Source organism: Rhinolophus hipposideros, assembly GCF_964194185.1.
Source record: "Rhinolophus hipposideros genome assembly, chromosome: 10".
Taxonomy (NCBI): Eukaryota; Metazoa; Chordata; class Mammalia; order Chiroptera; family Rhinolophidae; genus Rhinolophus; species Rhinolophus hipposideros.
The window spans coordinates 18,318,279-18,343,133 of record NC_138056.1 but is presented as its reverse complement, the minus strand read 5'-3'; the positions used below and the strand labels follow the sequence as shown (position 1 = coordinate 18,343,133).

Sequence of the window (24,855 nt, the reverse complement as noted above, 5' to 3'; positions counted from 1 at the left end):
CCATCTCTAGATTTGCTAGTCTTTCTTTTGTCAATGTTCATTGCCCTGTTATTGACATATGTCACGTGTATTTCATTAGAGAGACTTTCTATCATACAAATAGCTTTGTGTATATACATTAGAGAGACTTTTTGATTTTACCCCATCCCTCTGTCATGAGCTCTAAACAACACAGATAATAATCAGTTTGTTTCAACCCTAATAGCCAAATGGACAAAACAAACAAACAAACAAAACCTAGAAAATATACATTGTAATTTACAGATTTCTCAGTTTGATATAGCAACAAGAAAATAAGTAGATACAGGCATTGGATTAAGAATCAGAACTGGATTCACTTCGTAATCCTACCATAATTAGCCAGGCAATTTGGAGCAAGTTTCCAAATCTTGCTGAGTCTTAATCTCTCCACATATAAAATTAAGGGCTTTGTGCAAAATTGCCTCTGTGGCCCCTTCCATCTTTCAATTTCTAAGGACACGATTTGATGTAGGTAGAATGGTTAAGAAGAATGTAAGGTAGTAAAACTACCATGTTTAGATGAAACATGAATTTTTAAAATAAACTTATCATGTGTTACTTGCAGACAAATGACAGTAAGTTGACTGTAATCAATTAATTTTAGGTTCACCTACTGATTTGAAAAATAGTAGTTCTGTATCTCATGAAGCTAAGTAAAATTTGATTTTTGACTCACAGGATTCATAATCTTGTGTGGCCTAATGACCAGTGGTTCAGCTACTATCCTTCTCTTCTCCTAATGTTGAGGGGAGAAGTGGGAATTCTGAAGGAACTGGGGAAACTGTAGGCAACTTGTAAGATAGATACTAGAATTTGGCATTATATCCTGATTCACTGCCCCATCCACCCAGGTACCTTCTTAGGGGAAGTGGGGATGTTCCTATGTGAAATATTCATGTCTAATTTGTGTTTTATATGTAATTGTCTTTCAAAAACAATAATTCCTAAAACTGAGAATTGAGTGATAGCTGAAATTACTACTCACTAAAGCAGTTTTAAAACATGAGATTTTTGTTGTTGTTGTTGATGTTATTAGAATAATGGAGACAAATTTAAGTCCAGAGTATATTTATGACACTGGGATAAACTGCATTATTTTTAAGCCTCATAACGATGCTGTAAAAATTTTGAAACATGATCCTCCTTTCATAGGTGAAGAAACTGAGGCATGAATCAATCTACCAGAAAGAGGTAGTAAGTGGCAGAGTTAGCAGGTGTGTGTGATCCCAAAGCCTATATTCCATCTTACGGTGCTGTATATCCTGGCGCTACAAAGTTTGTGGGCTACACCTAGGCCAGTAAATATTAATTACAATAGGTTCTCTCAGTCCTCTATTTTTCTGAGCCTCCGAATGCATTCGTTACTTATGTATCTTTTGATATAGAAAGGCCTTGTCTGATTTCTCTCTAAAACTGTGATTTTTGTATTTCATTTCTATGAGCAGGGCAACAAAAGGCTGTTTTTTTCCATCTTACAGCCTGAATGATTTTTTTTTTCTTGGCTGGTATTTAGCATGTTTTAAAGGCATGTACTGATAGAAGGACGCTTACTTTGTACGCATCATGGTATAGAGAGCTGAGCGAGGCACAGACGTGGGGTGTGAAGAAGCATTCTGGTGGGTGGTTGTGAAGACAAGAACTAATGAGAGGATCTGTCGATCGGAACAAAGTGAATCATATTATTATACAGATTCATAGAACGTAGAGCTGGAAGAGGCCTCACGATCAATTAGTTCAAATTTTATAGTGCGTAGGGGAAGGAAATCAGATACAAGGTGTTCATGAACTAGAAACCAGGTTTCTGGACTTCATCCAGCCAGCTTTTCAATAGTAGCATCCAATCCTCAATTGTATATTTATATGCATGTCTTAAAAAAGAAATTGACTACTCTAGGCTTGCATATGTAAGTTGCATTGTGTGGTTTAAGACCCAGAGAGCACGGTGGTTATGAGAAAGATGGAGTCAGACCAACCCGAGACCCAGGGGCAGCAACATCATGTTCTGATTGGAGGACTTTAGTAAAGTGGCTTAATCTCTCCATGGGACAGTTTCCTGATCTGTAAGGATGACGAGAGCACCCTCCTTGCTGTACTGCTTTGGGGATTAAAGGAGAACTTTTTTATGAAAGACTTAGCATCAAGGTCTAGCACAGAGTAAGTAAGCGTATACAAAAAAATGTGCAGGTATACTCCTCCTCATCATCACTATACTTTCTCTTATGTGAGCCTCACATAATGAGACATCCTTTGAACATTGTGTTGCCCTTTTAAATAAGGAAATATAAATCTCAAATGAAAGGAGATTCTGGCTGAAGTACTAACAAAATAGACTGCAATCACCAATAGGGTCACGGAGACTTGAGGTTTCTCATCAGTGAAATGGGAAAGACACTAATTATACATACTTGAAACTGTATGTGCAATCCTCTGAAACACTAGATTCTGAAATGGATTTTTCTGTTCATGACTATCCGATTCAATTGCACTCAAAGGCAAAGGTTCTTGTAGCTTCTCATAGCCTGACCTTGTAACAAAAACCAATGATTTTACATGAAAAAAAGGAAGAGAAATTCTTCCTTTTTCTCTTAATCATAACTGATATAAAGGGATGTCCATTTGGATTCTGTTAGAGAACTCAGTTATGCAATAGTCATCCAAAAATAGTTCCAAGTCAATACAACATGTTTTAAATTTACATTAACATTTAAATTAATGAGAAGCTCAATGTGAATTATAGAACTGTAGATGTTGAGGACTATGTGTCTTCTTTCCAGCTTGGAACAGAGTCTATTGACTCACCTTCTCAGTCTCATAAACAACTTCCAGACTTGATGGGTTTTCAGCGCCAGAGGATTTTCAGGCTGGTGAAAGGTGCCATATTGACATCACCAGGGAATGAAATTGGCTCTAACTACTAAAGATGTGAAATGTTTCCAGCAACTGCACACACTTTTCCTGAAGGGCATTTTGCCATAGATGGTTTTCAGGCCCGGGAACACTAGGATGTCGACTTACTCCATTTTTTCCCCATTAATCTTATCCAACAAATATTTCTAGGGAGGCTGCTGTGGATGCAGAGCTGTGTTAAAACACAGATTCTCCTTGCAGGATCTCAGGGCCCATTGAACGATCCAATCGCATAGACAAACAACGACAGAATAACATGGCATGTGTATGACAAAAAAAGGTGCATGCTGAGTGCAGTCAGAGGCACCTGAATAAGACCGGAGAATGAAGAACAGCCTTTTAAATAAGCTTGTAAGACACATAGGCAATAGTCAAAAAAGAGCAGAAAGTCTCACTATTCAGAGGCGAGAGCCTACAAAAGAACTTTGCTTCAATGAACAAGAAATCCTGTATGATTAGAGTGTGAGAGGTGGGGCAAGGGTGTGTGTGTGTGTGTGTGTGTGTGTGTGTGCGCGTGTGTTCATGTAAGTGCACGTGTACACATGTACACAGACAAGTGTGGATGTAACAAATTAGCATGCGTGGTTAGGCAGGGACAAATTTATTAGAGATCTCATAGGCCACGCCAATGAGTTTGGACACTACCCTTAAAATTATGCAGAGGTAGAAGTTCTGATGTATTTTATTTGTTTTATCATTTTAATAAACCTTACTTTATAGAGAAGTTTCAGGTTCACAGCAAACTTGAGTGCAAAGTACAGAGAGTTCCCGTATACCTCCAATCTCCACACACGCAAAACCTCCCCCACTACGGACATCCCCCAAAACAGTGGTACATTTGTTACAACTAATGAACCCACAATGATACACCATTATCACCCAAAATTCACAGTTTTCATTAGAGATTGCTCTTGGTGCTGTGCAGTCTATTGGATATAATTACATATATCTACCATTGTATTAATAGTATCAAACAATATAGTTTTATGGCCCTAAAAATACTCTGCACTCTACCTACCATAGCCATTCCCCCTCAGCCTTAACCCCCGGCAACCACCAGGTTTTCTTTTTTTTTTCTTTTTTTTTCTTTTTTTAATGTCTCTATAGATTTGGCTTTTCCAGAATGCCAAATATTGGAATTATAGAGTATGTAGTGTTTTAAGATTACCCTCTTTCACTTAGCCATGTGCATTTAACATGCCTCCATGTTTTTCCATGGCTTGAGATGATTTCTTTTTAGTGCTGAATAATACCCCACTGCCTGGATGTACCACAACTTATTCATCCACTCACCTACTAAAAGACATTTTAGCTGCTCCCAAGTTTTAGCAATTATGGATAAAGCTGCTATGAATATCTACAGGCAGGTTTCTGTGTGGACAAAATTTTTCAACTTCTTTGAGTAAATAGCAAGGAGAACAATTGCTAGATCATATGATCGGTTTAGTTTGGTGAGAAACCACCACACTGCCTTACAAAGGGGCTGTATCATTTGCATTCCCACTAGCAGTGAGAGTACCCGTTGTTTCAAATCTTCGTCAGCAGTTGGTGGTGTCAGTATTCCAGATTTTGGCCTTTCTAATAGATGTGCAGTGCTATCTCATTGTTGTTTTAATTTGTATTTCCCTGATGACATATAATGTGGGCCATCTTTTCATATGTTTATTTGCCATCTGTATATTTTTTTTGGTGAGGTGCCTGTTCAGGATTTTAGCATATTTTTTAATCAGGTTGTTTGTTTTCTTATTGTTGAGGTTTAAAAGTTATTTGTATATTTTGGAGAAGAGTCTGTTAATAGATGCATCTTTTCAAATTTTTTCTCCCAGTTCTGGCTTCTCCCTTCATTCTCTTGACCATGTATTTCACAGAGCAGAAAATGCCAATTTTAATGAATTTCAGCTTATCAATTCATTCTTTCATGGATTATACCTTTGATACTTTGTCTATAAAGTCCTTTACATACCCAATGTCATCTAGGATTTCTAGTATGCTATCTTGTAGGAATTTTATAGCTTTGCATTTTACATATAGTCCTAGGGTACATCTTGAGTTAATTTTGTTGAAATGTGTAAGGTCTAGGTTTAGATTCTTTTTTTTTTTTTCATGTGGATGTCCAGTTGTTCCAGGACCATTTGTTAAAAAGACTATTTTGGCTCCATTGTATTGCCTTTGTTCTTTTGTCAAAGATCAGTTGATTATATTTACTTGTACATGGGTCTATTTTGGGGCTCTATTCTGTTACAGTGATCGGATCTATTTGTCTATCCTTTCACCAGGAGCATGCTATCTAGATTACAGTAGCTTTATAGTAAATATTGAAATCTAGTACTGTCAATCTTTTGACGTTTTTCTTCTTCAGTGTTGTGTTGGGTATTCTGGGTCTTTTCCCTCTCTACATAAACTTTGGAATCAATTTTAAATATCTACAAAATAACTTGCTAGAATTTTGCTGGAATTGCATAGACTCTATAAATCAATTGGGAAGAACTGACATCTTGACAATATTGAATCTGGAATATCTCTCCATTTACTTAGTTCTGTTTGATACCTTCCATCAGAGTTTTATAGTTTTCCTCATGTAAACCTTACACATATTTTGGTAGATTTATACCTAAGTATTTCATTTTTTGTGGTGCTAATATAAATAGCAATATGCTATTAATTTCAAATTCCACTACTTCATTACTGGTATATGGGAAAGAGACTGCCTTTTGTATATTAACCTTGAATCCTGCAATCTTGCTACAACTGTTTCTTAGTTTCAGGAACTTTTGTTGATTCTTTCAGATGTTTTACACAGATAATCATGTCATTTAGGAACAAAATAGTTTATTTCTTTATTGCATTCTATACACCCTTTGTTTTTTCTTCTCTTGTTGTATTTCCTAGGACTCAGATGAGTTTAGTGGGCTTTATTTAAAAATATCATTCTAGCAATATTATGGGAAATAGATGGAATGTGAGCAGTTCTTTCTTCATAAAATATAGTCAGATGTCAAAATACTTCCAACTAAATTCCTGATGAAGTTCATGTGATACCAGATGCAAGACACACGATTGTCAGAGAGACTCAACTATTCCAGCCATTATGGAACTGGCAACCTTGTTGTTGAGAGCTCCTGATCCGGCTGTCCCTCCAGAAGCTCGGCGGCAGCTTGTTGTCTTCAATCTAATTGTGGAGGGTGCAGCTCACTGGCCCATGTGGGAATCGAACTGGCAACCCTATTGTTCAGAGCTTGTGCTCTAACCAACTGAGACATCCGACTGTCCCATGGCTTTTGAGTGAAGAGTGATATGGGTCAATTAGATAGATAGAATTAGTAATGCTGCACCTGTGTTCTACCACCCTCATTCATTTTTGCAAAAAAAAATATTTTTACTGAACACAAACTTTGTGCTTGGGAAATTATGAGATCCTGTGATGGAATGATGAACAAGGAGGCATGGTCCCGGCTTTCAAGAAATGTACATTTGGCTGAGAGATGATATAGAACAATTAAATAAATAAATAAATAAAATTCTATATTATGATAAAAACTATTGAGAAGTAAACAGGGTGAAGTGACGGTAATTAGCATGGGGTTAGTCAATGTTGCTTTGATTGTAAAGAGGGTAAACTCTTAACCAGGACTTACTAGATTTAATCAAAGTTTGCCACTTCCTTATTATGTTATGTTGGCAAGATCCTGCGCCTGTTTCCTTATCTGTAAAATGAAAATAAGTATGCCACTTCATAGGCTTGCTGTGAGGATTAAATGAGCTAATAAATATACAGTGTTTAGCTTACTACTTGACACACAGAAATGCTCAAAATTATTAGTTATGATTACTATTATTACCCTATGCTTACTATTACTATACTTTGGATGTCTTAGTCAGGGAAGGCCTCTTTGAAAGGATGGAATTTCAGCTTGGGCCTGAAGAATGAGAAAGAGGCAGCATGTGGAAAGCTTCAGGAAGGGTGTTTACACTATTTTCTAGAAAGAGCCAGCAGCAAATACAAAATTTCCAACATTATGTTAAAATGTATTTAACTTACTGATACTATTTCAGTGTAGATAGTATGATATGTAAATTCTAGCTACTTAAGCTTTGACCCAGGAAATAGAGGGTCACTGGCTTCAATCAAGAACCCATAATCCGGAAGTCATCTGTTAGGATTATATGAGAAAAGTCATACTCCAGAGATACCTATGAAACCTTTTTTGCACTTCTTGATCAATACCAGATGATCCGCTAATGATCATAATTATTAGAAACTAGTGAACTGGTATTTATTAGCAAATCCATGTCTTGTTACTTGGCATTATAAATAATAGAAATGGGCCTACATGGAAAAATTGCAGGTATCATGATAAGTGTATTGACCGATATATTTTTGAGGCACTCCTCTTATTTATATAAGAATTTAGTGATGTGTGTAGCTTATATCTTTAGGTTACAGAAGATATCTGAGGTTTGATCCATAAATGGTTTTCTGTCCAGCCATGAGTTAGAAGAACATTTCATTGGCTGATACAACTATAAGGGTATATTAATTCTGTCTCTGAAATGTTGTCTGCTGAAAGGTGACATTCAAGCACCTAAAATAATGAAAACATGTAACTTTGTAGCACTTTCAGAACAGGTATTTTGTGTTGAAGGTATTTTGTGCTTACTTACTAAGGCAAGCATGTATGTCTAATAAACGTGTGTGGTTGACAAATTAGATTACGGATTTTGCTTTACTATGACCTTGTGCTGAGGGTATAGCTAACCCTACCCAGCTCAGGCTCTGCTTATTGTAATCTACCAAAAGAGTATAGTACCCCTGTGTTGTGCAGGACCGAAGCAGCTTAGATCAATTTGCAACACTTAACATGTCCAAGGAGCAAACAGGAATCTGTTAAATTTTTATAAGAGACACTGTTAGAAATAGAAATAGGAGAGGTAGACAAGAACCAAAGAATGCAGAGACTTGTAGCTCCTGTTAACATTTTCAGATTTAATTCTCAGTGTAATAGAACTCTCCTATGCTATAAGAGAGTGCCACTGCTCTCTTTTGCATTTTTAAAAGATGATATTATCTAACGAGTAGAAAATGGTCTATCAGGCTAAGGTTGAATGCATGGAGGAAAGTTGAGGAATATTGCAGAAATCCAGACAAGAGTGATGAAGGCCCAGACTCAGTGACAGAAATGGACATAAGAACTCTGGATCGACTTTGAGATGTATTTTGGAAGAAATCCCAGTGGGATTTGCTTGTGGATTGGAAGTAAAAAAGAAAACCAGGAAAGAGTACTAGGTTTGGAGTAGCTGTTGGGAAACCTTCAAAGCTGGATGTAGCTGCTAGAGAAGGTCTGTATTGGAGGGCTGATGTTCTGTCTTTCTGCAAACAGGCTCCTGTAACAATGTCAGAGGAAGACACGTTATAAGTCTCTGTTGACTTCCTCATGGATCCATACGGAAAGTTGCTGATTCCCATGACAGGGCTTTGACAGACACTGTGAGGTACAACATGCAAGGTTCCTTTTAGGGTCAGGTGAGGTGGCTTGTTCATATAGGAAGGCCAGTTTTCCATGCATAAATAGGTCCAAAGGGTAAGTCTCAGTAGTTCAGATTTGTTTCAAATTTGTTGAGGCTTGCTGCTCCCTTTTACAAAATGAGTGGTGAGAAAAAGGGCCTCTAAATTTATCTGCCATTATTAAAAATGATAATACTCATCAAAAGCTATGGAGCTTCATCATAATTCTTGGCTCAGTGCATAAATATATTTTCATAGTCATTGATTTAGTCAGTTAGTCAGTCCATCTGTTAGTCTGTCAGTGATTCATTTAATAAACATTTATCATAAATTAGCCACGCACTGGGCCACGCAATAGAGATAAGTCTTACACACAACTCCTCTTTGCCAGTACATCCACTAAGTATTTAGTCTATTAAACACCAACAAAAAATATCTCAAGTGCAATTCAGAAAACTGACTTCACTGCTTTGTATACTGCTCTGGGACTATTGCAAAAATTAAGGATTTAAGAAATAATCAGGTCAATTGTTTTTATATTTCATCTCTGAAAACTTTACACCCCTCAGAAAATCAGATTTTATTTTCATTTTAGACTTCCAATTTCTAATTGTGAATGTACTTGAAATTCTTTTCTTTTTTTAAAAGATTAGGATCAATCCTTATATGTAAATAGTTTCACGATCTTCATAAACATTAAAAAGCACATAATACAGACACAGGCTAGGTTTGTAAACTATTCAATCTGAAATATTTTTACATACATTTTAGAAGAATTTAGTTTGCATAGGAAGAACTAAAAGGAGTGTATTCTCAACATTCTGTGCCACAGTTTTTCTTTAATTTAAAGTGACGTTAATACATTGTAACCACTTTATTCTTATTTAGCATGGAAATCTGGAGCTTGCTGTTCAGGAAATGTCCTATGCGCTTTGAGAATAAACAGAGCAAATCATTACTATTATTTGTAGTAAAAAAAGGTTAAGAAATCAGGAGGCCAATTGCCAGAAAGAATACATTCACAGCATAATCAATTCAGTGATACAGTACAAGAAGTTTACATGTTCTGATTTTTTTTTTTCTATATTTGCCTTTAGCTGTTGGAGATAACTAAAGCACCTCAAGAGTTACATGTGCATATCAAGCCATGTAATAACATTTTCTCTTGTACTTCTCTACAGCTGGCAATAATAGTCAACTATTAACTCGTATTGGTTCAACATTTAAAAAGTGAGGACCAGGACATTTCCTAAGGATTTATGTCCAGGTTGGAAAAGAGTGAATTCAGAGATTTCTGGGTGGTTTCATTTCTTAGCTTATTTTTTCCTCATAGATTAATAACAATGATGATTAGTTCTGTCACAAATTTAAAGAGAAATGATATCAGTTCAAATATAAATTATTTTATGACTATTTAGCTTTTTGAGTTCTCAGAAGACTGATAGTTTTATCTTAGACAATTCATGAATGTGAAAGAGGTAACTGGATAATAGCAGCACATGTGGAAAATACCCCAGGTCTTCCTGCATGATATATTGCATCTTTTCATTTGGCTAATTAACCTATTGTGAGATTTTTTTTCTGATGCTACTTTCATAATACAAAAAGAACAAACACGGCCACGAATATGTCTATTTATCTGTGAGGGAAACACAATGAGATCTTTGTGTTGAGTCCAAAAGTAAGCTTCGTGAAAGGCAACTGAGAGTGCAGAATGCTGCTCTTTGAAAATAGGGCTGATTTGGTCCCCCATAAGCTCTCATTATGTATTCTGCTAACAGCACAGGGGTGTGAAAATAACAGGTCTGTAAGAGCCTGGTGCAACATTAAGATTTAATTAAACTTTGTTTTACTTGGGCAAGCGAGCCATGCAGCAATGTCACCGGAGAACAGAGCCCAGCATTGTATTGACTAGCAGCACAAAAACGTGGAGCGGAAATGCCAGTGCACATGGTTCATGTAAACAAGATGAGGGGAAGAAGGGAATGGTGCTGTGAACTGAAACAATGTCACAGGAGCCATGCCTGAAGAATGCGAGGGTGTGGAGTCTGCAGAAAGCAAATGGACTCAGAGGGACTGAGCAGGAATCAGGGTTCCTGGCTTGTTTGAGGAAAGTGCAATTACAACAGTTTGGTGGGCCTCAAGGCATAGAGCAAGCACCAAAAGTGATGATGACAGGAAATGCAATTTCAGCTCAACAGAAAAATAAAAAGTGTCTAAGCCGTCAAAACTACCCAAGGGTGGAACAGACTGCCTTTGAAGGTGGTGAGTTTATTGTCATTGGAGTATTTAAATATAGGCTGCACAGCCACTTGGTAGGTTCTCACTTGGTACAGTGTCCTTCTCTGAATCCAGTGAATTAAGCCAGCTTGATATTAACTTAATAAAGAAGAGGCAGTTGAATTATGAATATATATATATAAATGTATATATAAATAAATTTATATATATTTATATATATATAAATATATGTGTGTGTGTGTGTGTGTGTCTGTATATATATATATATATATATTTTTTTTTTTTAGTTGCTTATGTGGCAGAGGTTAAGATAGGATTACTAGCACTGACCCAGGTGCCATAACTTATAAATTAACACTGGAGGAGCAGATTTTTTCTGTTGAAGTTTTCTCTACCTATGTGGCTTTTCAAAATTAAATACACTATAGCAGTGCATTCATTTCCTAGGACTGTCAGAACAAAGTACCACAGATGTGGTGGCTTAAAATAACAGAAATGTATTCTTTCATGGTTCAGGAGACCAGAAAGTCAAAATCAAGATGTGAGGAGTAATGTAAGCAAAATAACCGAATACAATGTCCCTTGTACATATCTCCCTCTCAAAAACAGTAATTTGGACTGATGTCATGAAAATGGCTGCGTGAGGTGAGCCTCTTAAAATCTCCCCTTGAATTTACATCAAACTGAATGACTATAATTTCACAAAGGACTCCCTGAGAAGCAGACAGGTAAGACTAAGAGGCGTGCAACTGAAAACATATTAAGGTGGACCAATTGGGGTAGTGGGGGAGGAAGGAAGGGAGAAGTTCAGAGACATGGGTCATGGATACACAGGACACAGACCGGACCTCAGCGCTCCGAGCTCCCTGCATTCCAGAGCTAACACAGCCACAGGAGAGAGAAGAACTAGAACTTCGAGTGCTTCAATTATAGCCCACAGTCCTACCTGAGGGATCAGCACATAATATGGCTGAACCCAACGCTCATGGCAGAGACACTGTAGCAAAGACTGAGGTAAAAAGGGTGAAAACAGCAGTTTAAGCCCTCATGTTTGATCAGAGCACGGAAGGCATAGGCATGGAGCCTAGCCGACTCCTCCAAGCCTCCCAGAGCTCACCCTATTCCCACCTTCCCAGTGCTAGAAGTGGAACGGTAGCAGTGTCAGATCAAAAGAACAGAATATTTGAAGTTCTGAGAACTGTGGCCTGCAGCCACGGACTTGCAGCCCAACTAGCTCCAGCAAATGGGAGGGAGGCTTGGGTGCAAGACTGGCTTTGATGGCAGTTGTTGCCATTGCTCTGGGCCACCTCTCACAACCCACCTATACCCACCTATCTGGGCATATCCCTACAGGAGTAAATAGGGCCACAGAAACACACAGGCTCTGAATCTCGTGCAGGAAGAGCTTTGGCACTTCAGAAGTTCTCTGCATTCCCCCACGGAGGCAGTGCTCTGTGACCCAGGCAAACTGTGCAGAGAAGAGAAGCCTGCCTTACAGGGAATCCCCCAATTGTGTGACAAGCCGGAACAGTGCAGAGAAAATATAACACTACAGTGTGAGAGAGAATAAAAGGCTGCAGTCAGAGAGAAAATAAAATATTCTACCAACACCTACTGGAACACAAAAGAAATAACTCTTCCTATAAATCTTTTGCAGAACCCACTCCTGCAGATGTCTAGGAAGAGACATAATAATTCATTAATTGCCATGAATGACCAAGGTAACAAGACAGCTCAGAAAGAAAATGAAAAGTCTCCAGAAAATGAAATTAAAGACATGGAAATATGTGACTCAAATAACAGAGAATTCATGATTGAAGTTCTTAAACAACACAACAAGATTCAAGAAAACACAAACAGGCAGTTTAATGAACTCAGAAACACAATAAACATTTTACCAAAGAGATTGAAATTAAAAAAAAAAAAAAAAAAAAAACAAAGAACCAAATAGAATTTCTGGAGATTAAAACCTCAATAAAAGCAATGAAGAATGAAATAGCCAGCTTAGGTAGTAGAGTTGACCAGATGGAGGAAAGAATCAGTGACATTAAAGATAGAAATCTGGAAATGACATGGATAGAAGAAGAAAGAGACTTGAGACTTAAAAGAAATGAAAGAACTCTACAAGAACTTTCTGACTCCATCAGAAAGAGCAATATAAGAATAATGGTCATATCAGAAGGAGAAGAAAGGGAGAAGGGAACAGAGAGCATATTCAAACAAAGAGTCAATGAGAAGTTCCAAAACTTGTGAAAAGAAATGGATCTTTGAATCCAAGAAGCAAATAGAACACTTAATTACCTCAATCCCAACAGGCCTTCTCCAAGGCACGTTGTATTGAAGCTGTCAAAAATTAACAAAAAATAAAGAATCCTCAAGGCAGCCAGGGAAAAGAAGACGGTAACCTATAAAGTAAAGTCCATTAGATTATTATCAGATTTTTCAGCAGCAACTCTACAAACTAGGAGGGAGTGGAACCAAATATCCAAACTATTGAAAGAGAAGTTATGAGCCAAGAATTATATATTGAGCAAAGATACCCTTTACATATGAAGGAGAAATAAAGACCTTTCTAACACACAACTTGCACTACAAGAAATACTGAAGGAGGCTGTTCAACCACCGTGAATAGAAATAATTTGGAACAACCAAAACATAAAAGGGGGGGCGCGGGAGAGTAAAGGACTAAACCGGAATAAGAGAATGGAGAAAGTAAGCATGCTGAAGAAAATGGAATATTCTAAATATGAAATTTTCTTTTACATAAATGTAGTGGTAACCACTCAAAAATAATCCAGTACTGAATTATATAACATAATAAAAGAAGACACAGAGGGGAAAATCATAGAATACCACCACAATGAAATAACAGACAGCAACAAAAAGACAAAGAAACAATGGAGACACAGTCTTACCAGAAAACCAAAGATAGAAAGATATGAAATCTTCATATATCAATAATCACCCTACATGTAAATGGACTGAACTCACCAATAAAATGGCACAGAGTAAGAGATTGCATCATAAAACTAAACCCAACCATATACTGCCTTCAAGAAACAAATCTCAGCTACAAGGACAAATATAGACTTAAAGTGAAAGGATGGAAATTGAAACTCCAAGCAAATGGTATCCAGAGAAAAGCAGATGTAGTCATACTGATATCAGATGAAATAGACTTCAGGATAAAAAAGGTAAAAAAAAAAAAAAAAATGGAAATTTTGTAATGATGAAGGGGACTATACAACAAGAAGACATAACCGTCATCAATATTTATGCCCCCAATCAGGAAGCACTGAAATATACCAAGCAACTACTAACAGAAATAAAGGGAGAAATTAACTAAAACACAAGTATGGTAGTTTCCTAAATACACCATTGACAGCTATGGGTAGATCATCCAAACAGAAAATAAATAAAGAAATACCAGCCCTAAATGACACATTAGATGAAATGGACATAATTGACATTTATGGAGCACTTCATCCTAGAACATCACACTATACATGCTTTTCTTGTGTACATGAAACATTCTCAAGAACAGACCATATAGTGGGACATAAAACTAGCCTCAGCAAATTTAAGAAGATTGAAATCATACCAAGCATATTCTCTGATCACAGGGCTTTGAAATTGGATATCAACTGCAAAAAAAAAGCAGGAAAAATCACAAATATTTGGACACCGAACAACATACTTTTAAAGAATGACCAGGTCAAAGAAGACATAAGAGGAGAGATCAAAAGATACATAGAAACAAATGAGAATGAAAATACATCCTATCAAAATTTTGGGGAAGCAGTGAAAGCAGTTTTAAGAGGGAAATTTATATCTTTACAGGCCTATCTCAAGAAACAAACAAACAAAAAAATCCAGATAAATAACCTCATGATACACCTTAAAGAACTAGAAAAAAGAAGAACAAATGAAACCCAAAGTCAGCAGAAAGAAGGAAATAATAAAAATCAGAGCAGAACTAAATGAAATAGAGAACAAAAGAAAATGGAAAAAAATAATGCAACAAAGAGCTGGTTCTTTGAAAAGATTAATAAAATTGAGAAAACCTTTGCTAGATTATTAAGATAAAAAGAGAAAAGTTACAAATAAACAAAATCAGAATTGAAAAAGGGGAAGTTATCATGGACACCACAGAAATACAGAGGATCATCCAGGAATATTATGAAGGATTATATGCCACCAAATTCAATAACCTAGACAAAATGGACAAGTTCTTAGAAACATATAGCCTTCCTAGGCTGAACCATGAAGAACTGGAAAATCTAATAGAGCAATCAACAGTAAGGAAATTGAATCAGTCATCCGAAACTTTCCCAAAAGCAATAGTCCTAGATGACTTCACTAGTGAATTTTTCCAAACATTCAAAGAGGATCTAATACCAATCCTACCCAAAGTATTCCAAAAAATTGAAGAAGATACAATACTCCCTAACTCATTTTATGAGGCCAACATTACCCTGATACTAAAACCTGGTAAGGATAACACATACAAAAGAAAATTATAGACCAATATCTCTGATGAATACAGATGCAAAAATCGTAAACAAAATTCTAGAAAATTGAATGCAGCAATGCGTTAAAAAAGATTATACATCATGACCAAGTGTGGTTCATCCCAGGGGCATAAGGATAGTTCAACATCTACAAATCCATCAATGTGATACACCACATGAACAAAATAAAGGACAAAAATCATATGATTATATCAATTGATGCAGAAAAAGCGTCTGACAAGATACAACATGCATTTATGATTAAAGCATTTAATAAAATAGATATAGAAGGAAAATATGTTAACATAATAAAGGTCATATATGACAAACCCTCAGCTAATATCATAATTAACGGTAAAAAACTGAAGCCCTTTGCTCTACGTTCAGGAACACGACAGGGCTGTCCCCTATCACCTCTGCTTTTCAACATAGTGTTGGAAGTCCTAGCCAGAGAAATCAGGCAAGAGAAAGAAATAAAAGCATCCCCCAAAGGGGGAACAAAGAAGTTAAATTGTCACTTTTTGCAGATGACATGATGCTATATACAGAAAACCCTAAAAAGTCCCCCAAAAAGCTGTTAGAAACAATAAACAAATACAGTCAAGTTGCTGGCTACAAAACCAACATACAAAAGTCCATTTCATTCCTGTATACTAACAATGAAATATCAGAAAAAGAAATAAAAATAAAAATATAAAAAACAATTCCTTTGCAATTGCAACAAAAAGAATAAAATACCTAGGAATAAACTTAACCAAGGATGTGAAAGACCTATACATACTGAAAACTAAAAGACATTTTTAAAGAAATTGAAGAAGACACAAAGAAATGAAAAGACTTTCCATGTTCATGGATTGGAAGCATCAACATAGTTAAAACGGTTGTATTACACAAAGCAATATACAGATTTAATGCAATTTCCATCAAAATGCCAATGGTATTTTTTAAAGAAATAGAACAAAAAATCATCAGATTTGTATGGAGTCACTAAAGACCCCAAATAGTCAAAGCAATCCTCAGAAAAAAGAACAATGTTGGAGGTATCACACTCCCTGACTTCAGCTTGTACTACAGGGCAACAATAATCAAAACAGTATGGTATTGCCAGAAAAACAGACAGACAGAGCAATGGAATAGAATTGAGAACCCAGAAATAAACCTACATAAATATGGACAGATAATTTTTGACTAAGATGCCAAAAAATGGAGAAAAGACAGCCTCTTCAATAAATGGTGCTGGCAGAATTGGATAGCCACGTGCAAAAGAATGAAACTGGACTGCTATCTGTCATCATGTACCAAAATTAACTCAAAATGGATCAAAGTCCTAAGCATAAGACCTGAAAAAATAAACTGCATAGAAGAAAACATAGGTACTAAACTTAAGGACCTTGGGTTCAAAGAGCAGTTTATGAATTTGACACCAAAGCCAAGGGAAGTAAAATCTAAAATAAATCAATGGGACTATATCAAACTTAAAAGCTTCTGCACAACAAAATAAACCACCGATAAAACAAAAAGGCAACTGACTAAATGAGAGAAGATTTTTGCAAACAACACCTCCGATAAGGGGCTAATATCCAAAACAGACAAGGAACTCATACAGCTCAACAACAAAAAAACAAATAACCCAATTTAAAAATGGGCAGAGGACCTGAAGAGACATTTCTCCAAAGAGGACATACAAATGGCTAATATACATATGAAAAAATTCTCAACATCACTAATCATTAGATACATGCAAATGAAAACCACGAGATATCACCTTACATTAATTACAATGCTATCATCAACAAGACAAATAATAACGTGTTGGAGAAGCTATGGAGAAAAAGGAATCCTGATACACTGTTGGTGGGAATGCAGACTGGTGCAGCTGCTATGGAAGGCAGTGTGGAGGTTCCTCAAACAATTAAGAATAGAACTACCATGTGACTCAGCAATCCCTCTCCTGGGTATCTACCCAAAAAAATCTGAAAACATTTATCCGTAAAGACATATGTGCTCCAATGTTCATTGCATCTTTATTTACGGTGGCCAAGACATGAAATCAGCCAAAGTGCCCTTCCATAAATGAATGGATAAACAAGTTGTAGTACATATACACAATGGAATACTATTCTGCCATAAGAAAAGATGAAATAGTACCATTTGCAACAACATGGATGGATCTTGAGATTATAATGCTAAGCGAAATAAGTCAGACAGAAGTAGAAAACCATATGATTTCACTGATATGTGATATGTAAAACTGAAAACAACAGAAGAACAAGACAAACAAATGAAGAAACAAAAAGTCATAGTCATAGACAATATTTTAATGGTTACCAGAGAGTTAGGGGGTCGGGGTGGGGTTGGAAAAGAGGATAAATGGGGTCAAATATATTGTGATGGAAGGAGAGCTGACTCTGGGTAGTGAACACACAATGTGAGGTATGGATGACGTATTGCAGAATTGTGCACCTGAAATCTTTGTAACTTTACTAACAACGTCACCCCAATAAACTTTAATTTAAAAAAATAGTAATTTGGCATCCATCCACAAAGGTGCTTCCATCGGAACTTTGGGATCTAGGTAGGAGACTTTGAAACCCCAGTGAAGTCCAAGATCAAGGCTAGTCAGTCAGTCTTGCAACAGGGAAAATGACTCACTGAGCAACTCCTGGCCACGGAAAGCACAGATAACTCCGGAACCCTGAGAACTTGGTGATATCTCCATTTGGCTTTGGCTCTGTCACCAGCACCATATGCCAAGAGACCATGAAAGAGTCTCGGTTCTGGCTATCAACCCTGAAGTGGCCCAGGGACCAGCCTGAACCCCTCTTGGCCACAGTCTGGGAGAACCTGTAAGTAAGCCTACCAAACTCACTTGCACTGTAGATTCTGAAAGGGCCCTGTAACTGGGCTGCAGCTTGTGCCAGCCATAGTCCATGATCATTGTTATAGGCAGAAGGACACTGCAGGAGACACTCCAATCTGCACTCCGAAAGATCCTGCATGCCTCGTACTAGGCATGAGCTCCTGCCCACCTGAAGGACCATGAAATGGACAGTTGCCACAGGGACCAGGCAAGAGAACCATTCACTTGTATCCGCAGGGATCTTCAAAAGACCATACACATGAATCCAGCTTCTTCACAGCCACTGTCAGCCAGTCTGCCAGCAGGAGAAACTCCTGTCCATGCCACTGGAGAGCATGGGCTCAATACTTAGCTCCAGTCCCTCGATCCATTGTCAGAGACCAGTGCATTCTGCCTAGAGACCTGGCAGGAGATATTACAAACTAACACCACACAAATACAAAGGATCTTAAGAAGCTACTATGAATAATTATATGCCAACAAACTGGATAACCTAGAAACAATAGATAAATTCCTAGAAACATACGACCTATCAAGACTGAGTCATGAAGAAATAGAAAACCTGAACAGATCATTAGTGAATAAGGAGATTGAAGCAGTAATCAAAAACCTCCCAACAACAACAAGTCCAGGACCAAATGGCTTCATAGGTGAATTCCACCAAACATCTAACGACTAATGCCAATCCTTCTCAAACTCCTCCAATCTGAAGAGGAAGGAATACTCCCCAAATCATTTTGTGTTCCAGTGTTACACTGACACTACAGGCATATAAGGACATTATGAAAAATGAAAACTATAGGCCATTATCCCTGATGAATATAGACACAAAAACTCTTAACAAAATTCTAGCAAAGCAAATTCAACAGCACACTAAAAGAATCATACACCACAATCAAGCAGGACTTATACCTGGGATGCAAGGATGATTTGACATACAAAAAGCAATACATATGATATACCATATTAATGGAATGACGGATAAAAATCATGTGATCCTCTCAATAGATGCAGAAACAAAAATGTTTGAAAAAAATCCAACACCCTTTCATAATAAAAGTTCCCAACAATTGAAAGAACTCACAGCTCACATCATACTCAATGGTGAGAAATCGAAAGCTTTTCCTCTAAGATCAGGAGGAAGGAAAGGAGGTCCACTCTTGCCATTTCTATTCAACATAGTACTGGATGTCCTCGCTAGAGCAACTAGACAAGTAACAGAAATCAAAGTCGTCCAAGTTGTAAAGAAAAAGTATAATTTTCTTTGTTTGCCGATGACACTATTTATATGTAGAATATTCTAAAGGCCCACCAAAAAGCTCTTAGAACTAATAAATGAATTCAGTAAAGTTGCAGGAGAAAAATCAACCTACAAAATTAGTTGCATAACAAACTAAGTATTTAAAACAAGAATAAATAAAACAATATCATTTACAATAGATCGAAAACATAAAATACAAATGAATTTAACCAAGGAGTTGAAAGATCTGAACACTGAAAACTATAAGACATCGATAAAAGAAATTGAAAAACAAAACAAAACAAAACAAAACACATAAGTGGAAAGATATCACATATTCGTGGATCAGAAGAATTAATATTGTTAAAATGTCTATACTAGACATAAACTAAAATCCTATACATACACTAGATCTAAAGCCATCTACAGATTCAATGCGATCTCTATAAAAATTCTAATGTCATTTTTCCTAGATAAAACAATCCTAAAATTAGTATGGAATCACAAAAGACCCCAAATAATTAAGCAATCTTGAGAAAGAAAAACACACTTCTTGATTACAAACTATACTTCAAAGCTATAATAATCAAAACAATAAGATACTGGAATAAAGACAGACACATAGACCAATGGAACAGAACAGAGAGCCTGGAAATAAACCTATGCACATATGGTCAACTGATGTTTGACAAAGGAGCTATTAATACTCAGTGGGGAAAACACATATCTTTTAATAAATGGTGTTAAGAAAAATAGATATCTTCATGCAGAAGAGTGAGATTAGATCATTTTACACCAATCACAAAAAAATTAACTTGAAATAGGTTAAAAACTTAAAAGTTTGTACATAAGTAAGAACCAAAACCATAAAACTCCCACAAAAACACAAAGGAAAAAGTTCTTTGATGTTTGTCTTGGACTATATCAAAAAAGAAAGCTTCTGCCCAACAAAGGAAGCAATATACAGAAATAACAGGCAACCTATGGAGTGAGAGAAAATGTTTGCACACCATATATCAGATAAGGAATTAATAGCTAAAATATTATAACTTAATAGAAAAACAAAAGCCAAAAAACAAAACCCATAAAACCCAAAACATATAATCCAGTTAAAAAATGAGCAAAGGACTGAATAGACATTTTTCCAAAGGAGACATACAAATGGCCAACTGGTTCAAGAAAAGATATTCCATATCACTAAACATCAGAGAAATTCAAGTAAAAAACACTGAAATATTTCATACTTGTTAGAATGGCTATTTTCAAAAAGACAAGAGATAACAAATTCTGGCAAGGATGTGAAGAAAAGGCAGTCCTTATGTACTCTTGGTGGGAATTGGTGCAGCCACTGCGGAAAACAGTATGGAGATTCCTTAGAAAGTTAAAAATAGAACTACCATATGATTCAGGAACCCCACTTCTGGGTATTTAGCCAAAGGAAATGGAATCAGGATCTCAAAGAAATATCTGCAACCCCATGTTCATTACATGTATTTTAGCATAATTCACAGTAGAAAAGATACGGGAACAACCAGTTTCCATCACTGGATGAATGGATAAAGAAAATGTCACACACACACACACACACACACACACACAGAGGAATAGTACTCAGCAATGGGAAAAAAGAAAATCCTGCTGTTTGTGACAATATGGATGGACTGTGAGAGCATTATGACAAGTGAAATAAGCCATGTACAGCAAGACAAATACTGTGTTATATGACTTATATGGGGAATGTAAAAATAAACAAACAAACAATAAACAAAACAAAAAAACAAAACACATAGAAACAGAGAGTAGAATAGAATGGTGGTTGCCAGAGGCTGGAGGGTTGGGGGAATAGGGAGGTGGTGGTCAAAATGTAGAGACTTCCACTTATACGATGAATAAGTTCTCAGGACCTAATGTAAAGCAGGATGACGATAGTGAAGATACTGTATCGTATACTTAATAGTTGCTAAGAAAGTAGATCTTAAATGTTCTTAAACGATCACATGCATACAAACTATAAATATGTGAAGTGATGGATGTGTTAACTAACCTTATTTTGGTAATCTTTTAGCAATGTATGCATGTATCATATTATCACACTGTTTACCTTAAACTTACACAATGTTATATGTCAAATATATCTTAATACAGCTGGTAAAAATAAAATTGAATTTCAGATGAACAATGAATAATTATTTAGTATAAATACGTCTCCAATAAATGCACTGTTTGCCTGAAATTAAAATTTAACTGGGAAAAAATACGATGTGGGCAATCCCTGTTCTTTCTGAAGCTCTCTGTGAAATCTTTCTTTGTTTCTTTTAGTTTTTAGTGATTCTGGCTTGTAGCAGCGTACGTAACTCCTGTTCCTACATTTGTCAGCACATGGCCTTCTTCCCTCTAGCGTGGGTCTCTTCTGTATCTCCAAATTTCCCTCTCTTTATGAAGACATCATTGTTTGGATTTAGGGCCGATCCTAACCCAGTATGTCTTCACATGCACTAGATTACAGCTGCAAAGCTCCTACCTCCAGATAAGGTCACAGTCACAGATACCACAGTTTAGGACCTCAACATATGTTTTTCGCAAACACAATTCAATCCACAACAAGCAGTTTTACATGTTTTCATCACCAACACAAGTGTGAATTAAGGTATCTAATTTTCCTGTTTAATTTCCTTTCTTCCCTCGCTCTCAACTATCTGATCACTTTTGCTTCGCAGTCGCACAACACCGAAGCGTGTCTAATTCCTTGCATACATATTATAATTTTCTCTCATATGATTGTTCATGGACTTGCGTGTTCTGCTCTGTCTGCCGGACAACTCTCTAGTTGTTTTTCCAATTTTAGCACCATCATCATTTTCTTATCTCTGCTGCACAAAACTGAGTGTCCTTCTCCCTTTGTTCTCATTATACTATCCACATATATTTTCATTCAGCCAATTATCAGACCACCTCATTAGCATTTGTTTACAATTCTCTTTCGAGAAGACACTGTAGGTTATTTAAAAGGAGGAACCATGTATATTACTTATGAATATTTATTGAATGAATTAATGGATTACTAGACAACTAAATGTATAGGTGGACAAAGACCTGTTAGTATCTAAAGGAACTCAAGTGGGTGAGGGATGTTGGATAGTAAAATGAAAACAGAGTGAAGACCATCAAAAAATATGTCACCTTTTAAAGCAATTTGTGGCCTCTTCCTTTGGCTAAACTAGAACAATATATAAGGCAATCCTTACTCCTTAGGCGCATTTGTTTTTAGTAGGTAAAGAGAATTATTCTGATGAATCACCATTGTGTATGTGTTCACATTATTTAAATAGATATATGGAATTATAAAATAAACCAAAGGGAAAAAATAACCAACAACTTGTTTAGTGGATGTGATTACTGCAGGCTTTGTGTTCCAGATGGAAAAAGAAAAAACTATCCTGGTATTTGTTCTTGCTCTGTTTCAGTATGTACAGAGAGACTGCCACTGGGGATCCTGTCCCATTTTATATTGAAGGGCACCTATCGCGCTTTTAAAAGTTTTTGGGTAAGACTGTTACATGATTTCCAAATATTAAGTTTGTACCTACTGGGACACTTGCTTATTACCAAAGACATGGTTGAAACATCTCAATGAAACTTTTAATAATGGTTTCCGAAGACACTGTCAAGAAAAGCATGCCATTGGGTACTATTATCCATAAGGACAGTAGGCTAGAGTTTAGGAAAATAAGTTGAGGACATAATAAAACATTTTAAGAGCAGCTTATATCAGTGCTTCCCACTAATATGCCACCAAGTGTGAGTTAGAGGAGGAAGGTAATTATATTTTATTATACTATCTCATTGGGAGTGTGCACTCGTAATTGTTTTGTGGGTACTTGCAAGAATCCAGCAATTATTAGCATAATAATGAACAAAGCATTTAGCAAAAATACTGCAGTCACTGGATAAATATATAATTGACCCTTGAAAAAAGTGGGGGTTAGATATATGGACACCCTGCACAGTTGAAATTCTGCATGCAACTTTTGACTTCCCCCAAACATCAGTTGTCCTTCTGTATCCATGGGGAACTGATTCAATGACTACCTGCAGATACCAAAATCTGTGAATGCTCAAGTCCCTCATGTAAAATGGCATAGAACAATGCATACAATTGTCCCTCCACATCCATGGATAGAAAAAAATATATATGCACATATATATCAGGTTCTACAATTAAGTTCGCAAACTTGTTGCAATATTGCTAAACTTTTTGCTATCAGAGGGATTATTCATTATGAATTTGTACCTACTAGAGAAACAGTTAACCAAATTTACTCTTTGAAAGTGCTGAAAAGGCTGCATAAAAAAGTTAGACGACCTGAACTTTTTACCAACAATTCATGACTCTTACATCATGACAATGTACCAGCTCACAGGGCACTGTCTGTGAGGGAATTTTTAGCTAGTAAATGAAGAACTATATTGAAACACCCTCCCTACTCACCTGATCTGGCCCCTGATGAGTTCTTTCTTTACCAGAAGATAAAAGAAATATTGAAAGGAAGACATTTTGATGACATTCAAGATATCAGGGGTAATATGATGACAGCTCTGATGGCCATTCCAGAAGGAGTTCCAAAATTGCTTTGAAGGGTGGACTGGGCAATGGTGTAGGTGGTGAATACCTTCCCAAGGGGTGTACTTTGAAAGTGACTGTAGTGATATTCATCAATGATGTACTTAGCAGTTTTTCTAGGATGAGTTCACAAACTAAATTGTCAGACCTCGTAAGCAAGTCAGTCATTCAGCAGAATGAGGTATAATAAAGCACAAACATAACTGAGGTTATCTATCTCATATTTTTACTCTATTTCTTTGTCTCTCTCTTCATTTTTTTCCTTTTTTCATTTTCTTTTTCATTTTAATATCTGCTGTGCTACAGATCACCAGCTATAATTTAGGAAAACCTAATCTGATAACATTGTCTAAAATTGTAATACTAGGGGCTCACTCTTCAGTATTATGGCATTTCTTGATGGTAATAATATCTCGGCTATGACAACCCCTTAGAATTACCAGTAAATATACTTTTCCTCTCCCCCAAATTTTGAAAGATTTATATCCCTTTTAAGAACCAAAACATTCAAAAGGCTCAATATTAGTGACATATAATTCAGTAATTCAAAGTCCTTTTACATTCCACATCCCAAGCAAAATTATCAGAGGCAAAATAATAACTACAACAATGAAACAAAATAACACAACAAATAAAAACAACAGCACAAAAATAACAGTGATCTGTCCACTGGAAATCACTGAAATCATACACCTGGTCATTCTCCATATTCTTTAAGAATTATTAGGTAACACACATCTAGTTGATGCACAAAGTGCTCTGCATTTATAACTTTGAAAATAACTGGTAACTGTATATTTTTCACTCATAAATAACATATTTATGCTATTTAAAATATATATTTAAAAAATCCAGGGACTTTGGAAATTGAAAGGTTTTATAGATTGTAGTTTCTCAAGATTATTCTTGTGTCCTATGTTCCGTTTTTTATGTTCAGAAATCATTGCCCTG

General features: G+C 36.3%; 1 protein-coding gene across 11 annotated transcripts in view; it reads right to left on the bottom strand.

The window, feature by feature from the left end:
• The window catches only part of LRRC4C (leucine rich repeat containing 4C), a 1,068,826-nt gene that overhangs the window by 184,995 nt on the left and 858,976 nt on the right, over positions 1 to 24,855 (bottom strand). The gene's annotated exons all lie outside the window — the stretch shown is intronic.